The following is an 8,355-nucleotide window of genomic DNA, read 5'->3' as shown; positions in this document are numbered from 1 at the left end:
GCCCTGTAATCACTAATTGGGAATCTAGAAAAAGAAAGACAATTATTATGGTTATACTTAAAATTTATGGAGCTTTTGTGATTGATAATTCATTTCTTAATTTGTGTGCCTATGAACCTATCATTACAATATGGCTTTGTCTTATTATCATTTCGATTTAGATTTAAAATAGATACAAGAAACATGTAGTCATCAACTAATTATCAAGGAACCTATAGTGAATTTAACTTGCCTAACTATTTCTGTTTTCTGGATACATGCATTAGATTACTGCCATTCACAAGGTATTATGCACCAAGATGTGAAGCCCCACAATATTATGATAGATCATGAGCTTTGAAAACTCCAGCTGATAGATTGGAGCCTTGCTGAATTCTTGTGAATTAGACTTATAATGGTAGTTTATATAATACTCTTGTGCTTGTGGTCAGATTTGAATTATATATGTTCTGGTCAGATTTGAATTAGTTCGAATTTGAATTATATACGTATGTTCCGGTCGAATTTAAATTGTAAATTTGAATTTTTTTTGCCAAATAATGTACTGTAGGGACGGTTCTAGACTGAACCACCCCTACAAATAAGTATTATAGGGGCGGCTGGTACTACAGCCGCCCCTACAAATCGATTTGTAGGGGCGGCTGATAACACCAGCCGCCTCTACAAATTGATTTGTAAGAGCGGTCTGGGAACCTGAAAGGTCCTAATAGCTAGAGGGGGTGAATAGCCTAATAAAAATTTCTACAACAACACTTAACCAAATGGTTAGACAATTATGAGGCGAAGCGAGTGTTGCGCTAGCCTACTCAAAATGCAAGCCACCTACCACAATTCTAGTTTAGATAGTGTCAATTCACACAAGAGCAATGACACTACCCTATGTTAGTGTGCTCTCAAAGGCTAACTAAAGAGCCACACCAACCAACCAAGCAAGCTCTCACAACTAGCTACACTAAAGAGCTTGTCAACTAGTTTGCGGTAAAGTAAAGAGAGTGATCAAGAGGGTTATACCGCCGTGTAGATGAATGAACCAATCAATCACGAAGATGAATAACAATGATGACCAATCACCTCGGAATCAATGATGAACACAATGATTTTTTACCGAGGTTCACTTGCTTGCCGGCAAGCTAGTCCTCGTTGTGGTGATTCACTCACTTGGAGGTTCACGCGCTAATTGGCTTCACACGCCAAACCCTTAATAGGGTGCCGCACAACCAACACAAGATGAGGATCACACAAGCCACGAGCAATCCACTAGAGTACCTTTTGGTGCTCCGCCGGGGAAAGGTCAAGAACCCCTCACAATCACCACGATCGGAGCCGGAGACAATCACCACCTCCGCTCGACGATCCTCGCTGCTCCAAGCCGTCTAGGTGGCGGCAACCACCAAGAGTAACAAGCGAAATCCGTAGCGAAACACGATCACTAAGTGCCTCTAGATGCAATCACTCAAGCAATGCACTTGGATCACTCCCAATCTCACTATGATGATGAATCAATGATGTAGATGAGTGGGAGTCCTTTGGCTAGGCTCACAAGGTTGCTATGTCAATAAAAATGTGCAAGAGTTATCCCTTGAGCCGGCCATGGGGCTATAAATAGAGCCCCAATCAAATAGAGCCGTTATACCCCTTCACTGGGCAAAACGCGCTCTGACCGGACGCTCCGGTCATACTGACCGGACGCTGGCCCTCAGCGTCCGGTCGCCCGATGGACGCCACGCGTCACTAGCTTCAAAAGCTGTTCGTCAGATTCCAACGGCTATGACGCTGACCGGACGCAGCAGCTTCAACTGACCGGACGCTGAACCCCCAGCGTCCGGTCGTTTCCAGTAAGGTACCGACCTCGACCGGACGCGTCCGGTTAAAACTGACCGAACGCTGGACCTCAGCGTCCGGTCGAGTACAGTAAGGGTCGAAACCTGGTTTTCCTCGACCGGACGTGTTCGGTCCACCTCGACCGGACACAGCCAGCGTCCGGTGGTAAACCCTAGCCACTGTACCGACGGTCAACGCGACCGAACGCAGGCAGTCAGCGTCTGGTGCTTCTGGATCCAGCGTTCGGTCACTGGACCGACGCTGGCATCAGCTCTGTTCTCACTTCTATCTTTTCCACCCTTGCTCCAATATGCCAACCACCAAGAATTTGCATCTGGCGCAATAGAAAATAGGCATTTCATTTTTCTGAAAGCGTCGAATCCCGCCGAGACCCAAACCCATCTCAACCCTGCACACACCTTATGCACATGTGTTAGCATATTTTCACAAATGTTATCAAGTGTGTTAGCACTCCACTAGATCCTAAATGCATATGCAATGAGTTAGAGCATCTAGTGGCACTTTGATAACCGCATTCCGATACGAGTTTCACCCCTCTTAATAGTACGGCTATCAAACCTAAATGTGATCACACTCTCTAAGTATCTTGATCACTAAAACAAAATGGCTCCTATGGTTTATACCTTTGTCTTGAGCTTTTTGTTTTTCTCTTTTTTTTATTTCAAGTTTAAGCCCTTAATCATCGACATGCCATCACCATTGTCATGCTATGATCTTCATTAGCTTCTTCTACTTGAAGTGTGCTACCTATGTCATGAGCACTTGACAAACTAGGTTAGCACTTAGGGTTTCATCAATTCACCAAAACCAAACTAGAGCTTTCAGAACTGCTCCTACAAATGCATGATTTGTAGAAATGGTATGGTAGGGACGGCTGGCCGAGCCGCCTCTATGAAGCCTCACCAGCCGCCCCTAAAAACCATTCCTGTAATAGTAAAATAATCTATGCATAGAACTATCCGTACTCTTTTTATGTTGTATTCACAACCTATCTCCGTTTCAAATGGGTAATTTAGAGGTGCCATGATACTCAATCTAGGTCCATTTTAAACAATACGGGATACTTCGCTAAAAAAAAGTACAGGATAGATCACTTTACCGCTCTCCAATTTTTCTACTTCTATATAAAGTTTATATAAGAACTAATATTTATAGTATCAAAAGTAGTTTCATTAAATTATTCAAGAAATATCCCTTAAGGTGAATTTATTTAAACTTGTAGGTTTTAATATATTTTCTGTAGAAACATGGCCAAAGAACTTTTTGGAGTTATCAAAAAGGGTAATATAGAGGGGTGGTTATGGTTCAAATAGTTTACTAGGTGATGTGTTTTAGTACCGAGTCAAACTATTTTGAGTTTGATCAAATTCATTAAAAATATTAAGATATTAAATGAGTGTCATTAGATTTGTCACGCAATATTTTTTATAATACATTATTTTATGCTACAAATTTGATAGAGTTTATATCAGATTAAGAAAAACTTAAAACTATATTTTCTTCTGAACATTTGGAGAGTGCGTTTTAAAAAAAAACTGATGGAAATATAATGACGTTCCTCCAAAATAACTCTGGGTGTGCAGCCGTGCAGGACTGCGCGGTCTTGGGCGCCGGGCGGAAACGGAAGGTCGCGGCTACCGGCTAGGAGTACGTACGTGTTGCACGGATATGCATGCTAGATCGAGTAACGGTCCGTGGCCGAAATTTGAGACGCTCTCTTCCTGACGAAGCAACGAGTACGTGATGCGTGCTCGAATTTTCAGAGCGTTGACTGAATGACTTTGACGGGCTTTAAGCCAGTTTTAGCGATTTTCCAAGCTCCAAAACCGAACAATAAATTTCAGAGCAGTTTTTTTCAAGCAAGTAGTACTCCGTACCCCCTAGCTGAATTTTAGGAACGCCGAGTGGAAGCGTCATCGTCATCATGGCAACGATGCAAATCTGCAGCATGTTTGTTTGGCCGTAACTTATCATAAATGATCATAAATTTTTAGTTAGAATAATATTTTTTTTTCACATAAACTAGTCAGTCGTACCTTTTCACGAACCAAAATACGAAGCAGCCAACATGCTGCTTATCCCTCACCTCACGTCACGTCGTCACACCAATTCATATCCCTCGGCATGACGGCTGTTTCCACACCGGTGCCTTTGCCTTTTTCGTCGTACGTGGACGCGGGTCTACGGTCTACCGTCTACGGCGTCGCCGCCGCTGGCCACCGGTTGAACAAGTGGCTGGAGATTGTTCAACTAGCCTCCACCATTTCTTTCTCTGAAGAGGAGGATACTTTAGTGTGTGGCAGTTTAACTCTCAGGGAGTGTATTCATCTCAGTCTTTATACAGAGTCATTAATTTTAGAGGATCACTCCTGTTTTTATTCCTGCTGTCTGGTCTCTCAAGTCTCTCCAAGTGTGCATTTCTTTCTCTGGCTTTTATCAAAGAACAAACTGCTCACTAGAGACAATTTAGCTATTAGAAGAAAAGTAGACTCTTCTTGTCTGTTCTGCGCAGAAGCTGAATCTGTTCAGCATTTGTTCTTTGATTGTGTAGTTGCTAAAAAGCTTTGGACCTTTATGTCTGAGGTTTTAGATAGATGTGTTGGCTCCGATTTCATTTCTGTAGGCACTATGTGGCTTAGTAATAAAAAGTTTCTGGTGGCTAATAACTTATGTGCCGCTGCCCTGTGGGGGCTCTGGAAACTAAACAGCTTGTGTTTTCAGGGTCTGTCGTGGAAGGATGGACGTGTGCTGCTACTGAAGGTAGCTGCCATGCTCCAGAGCTGGAGTGCTTTATGCCCAAAGGAACATGTCCCGGATTTTCAGTCTACTCATTTGTTGATTTCAGTCAGCCTAAATCAGTCAATCAACAGTGTAGAGTCCAAAAAGCCCAAAAAGCCCGACGCTTCGTCACCGGCCGACTACCGCCCGATCACAATGATCCAGGGTTAAATCATGGACTAACTAGGTTTAAAAGATTTATCTTGTAAAGTAGTCGTAATCTGTATAATTAATTATTTTTTAGTCTATATTTAACACTCCGTGCATGTGTCAAACATTCGATGGGATATGGTGTAAAGTTTTGGGATGGAAACTAAACAAAGGCTTAGTTATAGATTTATTTAGGTTTATGCTTGTTAAATATAAATAAATCTATAACTAAGCTATACATGATCCAATGAATATAATTTTTTTACAACAGTTGAAGCATATAATAATTAGTCAACCATAAAAAATTCATTATAATTGGACCATAGAAAACTGCAGCTATGAATTATTTCAATTAATTACAGAAAAACGTAGATCTAAAGCTATGACAAAAACTTTGTACTAAAGCATATTATATTATATATTCACTGTGTAGATCTACTCATGTAGAGTCCAACAAAATTAAATTTTCCATTTTATGATTTTTCTGTGATTTACTATGATTTTTTAAAGATTCAGCCGAAATAAATAAAAAAGAAAAAGATAAAATTGCCTTTAAAACCGCTTATAACAGGGCCGGGGCCGGCGAAGTAAGATGAACGGTTTTAAAAGTTGGGGGACATGTTTTGCCTGGTTTTGGAGTTCATGGACGAAAAGTGGACTTTCGTGAAAGTTGAGGGATGTAATGTAGACTTTTTCCTAAATATTAATGCATGCATACATATACTCCGTATTAAATATTAATGCATACATCCTTATGCATACATACTCCTTTAAAAAAACGTATGAATAAATACTCATTGCAAGGAAAAAAATGTACGTATATACTCCTTGAAAGGATCAAGATGCCCAAAAGAGAGTGTGAATTGGGCTAATTCTAAATTTTCTTGCAATAATTAAATTCTACGGATAGCCCAATTAACCCCTTGCGCCTAGAAAAGTGTTTCTATCAAACTAACGCACAAATGACTTGCAACCTATGTTCCAAACTTACTCTAGCATGACAATTCTATGAATGTAAAGACAAGTATTGAATTGCTCAAAGTAAATACTCAAAGTAAATGCTCAAAGTAAGGAGAGAGGGGAACGCGGCGATGTTTTATCGAGGTATCGGAGAGTCGCCACTCCCCACTAGTCCTCGTTGAAGCACCCGCGCAAGGGTGTAGCTCCCCCTTGATCCGCGTAAGGATCAAGTGCTCTCTACGAGTTGATTCTTCGACACTCCGTCGCAGCAAATCACCCAAAGCCGCTCACAACTTGAGTTGGGTCACCCACAAGCTCCGCCAGATAATCACCAAGCTTCCAATCACCACCAAGCTGTCTAGGTGATGGTGATCACCAAGAGTAACAAGCACGAACTCTCACTTGACCACGCGAAGCCTAATGAGAAGATGGATGCACACTTAGCTACTCTTGATTCACTAATGAGGCTACTCTCTTGGATTCTCAAATCTCAATTATCTCACTAGGACCTTGCTCTTCTTGGCACTCACAAACGTGTTTCTCAGCTGTTGGAATGAGCAAAAGTGACTCCACACATGAGTGGAGCTTCTATTTATAAGGCAGCCTGAAAAACGAACCGTTATGAGCTTCTGCGGGGTGACCGAACGCTCCGGTCGTGTTGACCGGACGCTCCGGTCAGTTCAATCCGCGAACCAGTAAAAATGAGTTGACCGAACGCTGGCAGGGTCCGGTCAGCACTAACCGAATGTGTCCGGTCGCATGAAACCCTTACTGGAACCTTACTGGATTCGACTGGACGCTGAACCCTCAGGGTCTGGTCAGTACTGACCGGACGCGTCCGGTCGCAGATTCCCTTCTTTGAAACCTTACTAGAGTCGACCGGACGCTGTCTTTCAGCGTCCGGTCACTTGACCTCTCCAGCGTCCGGTCGCACCGAACATAGACAGCTGATCAAATGAACTGACCAGACCCTGCGGCCAGCGTCCGGTCGCACCGGGGCCAGCGTCCGGTTAGCATTTGACCCTCCATTCACTTCCAACTCTCAAACATATGTGAATGAAGTTTGCTCCAAAGGATCTTAGGCATTCATAGGAGCTACCTAGAGCTAGTTTTAATAAGTGTGCACCATACCTAACTCACTAGACTCAACTAGGTCAAGCTACCCGTCCATACCCCCCTTAATAGTACGGCCAAAGGAAAAACAAATTCCTAAACTACTCTAAGTGTCTCTCCAACTCCAATTGACACTTAGAACTAGTCATCCTTAACCTTGTCGTCCATCCTTTAAAAACCGAAACGATTTCCATCGTAGGGGCATGACAACTTTGATTGCCCAATCGATCTCCATTACCATGATCTAACTTCATTGCATTTGCAAAACACTCGTTAGTCATAGTAATCTTGTATTGTCATTAATCATCAAAACCCAACTAGGAGCCTAGATGCTTTCAATCTCCCCCTTTTTGGTGATTGATGACAATACCATCTCGAGTATGTGAAAGAGTGAGGTTTTTGACGGGCTTGGTTCATATAAGCTTTTGTCGGTAAGAACAAAAGTGTTAGTCAAGCTTATATGACCCAAGCAACACAATGTACTCAAAGGATATGAATTAAGCATGAGTACGAGTAACAAAGCTCATTTGCATCGCAGTAAAAACACGGAAGCAAAGGCAAATGAGCATTAACACAAGTGATATGACATATAAATAATGTAAAGTAGAGAGCACACATGTCATATATCACAATCACGTAGATAACACTCACATATATATAATAGTATGCATGAAAGTAAACACACGAATGCATAAGTAATAGTGTATCACACAAATAAAACTCCAAATATATATAATAGACTAATACTATATAACTAGCTCCCCTAAATCTCGCTCCCCCTGAGTCTACATACACGAACCCTCTCCCCCTTTGGCGTCAAACACCAAAACCTAAGGGTCAGTCGGCGGGGCTGCAGCGGAAGAGTCGGGCGCTGAAGTACGTAGAGCAAGCTGGAACTAGGCACCATCATCATCTGACCCTGAGCTCTGTACTGACTGACCCTCTGTGGCAGGAAGTGTCGCTGAAGCAGTCTAGGTTTGAGCTGGGGCTGGTGCTGCCTATGAAGCTGCTAGTATGTCTGTCGTAGGGTCTGGAGAGGCGACAGACGAGGGGAGCCTCTGAGTAGTCACTGCGACTGGAGCTATTGTAGAAGGACCGGCGGTATGCATATGAGGCGGTGTAGGCATGCCAGTCAGCTCGCTGAAAGATGCTCCAAGACTCCTAGAGACTGACGTGTTAGGCACAAATAGCGAGGGTGACTGCTCCGGTGAGAAGCCCGTGTGATATGGAGTGAACTGTGGGGCAACCACCGATGAGGACAACCACTGGGACACCTGAACTGTGGGTAAAGCAAACTGAGCTGGAGGCTGTCCCTGACTCTGAAGCCCGCTGGGCTATATAGCTAGTGTCGTCGTGGTGGAGGCAGGCTGAGCAAGCTAGGGCGAAGGCTGTGGCAGTGGGGCCCCAAGTGCTATCACTACATGCTGCATAAATCCCATAAGCTGCTGCTGTATGAGTAACTGCTGCTGCTGCTGCTGCTGGAGAAGCTGCTGCTGCCTCTAGAACTCATCC

The sequence above is a fragment of the Miscanthus floridulus genome, chromosome 1 (genome assembly GCF_019320115.1).
Source record: "Miscanthus floridulus cultivar M001 chromosome 1, ASM1932011v1, whole genome shotgun sequence".
Classification (NCBI taxonomy): domain Eukaryota; kingdom Viridiplantae; phylum Streptophyta; class Magnoliopsida; order Poales; family Poaceae; genus Miscanthus; species Miscanthus floridulus.
The sequence above is the reverse complement of the archived record's forward strand: the minus strand, read 5'-3'. Positions refer to the sequence as shown.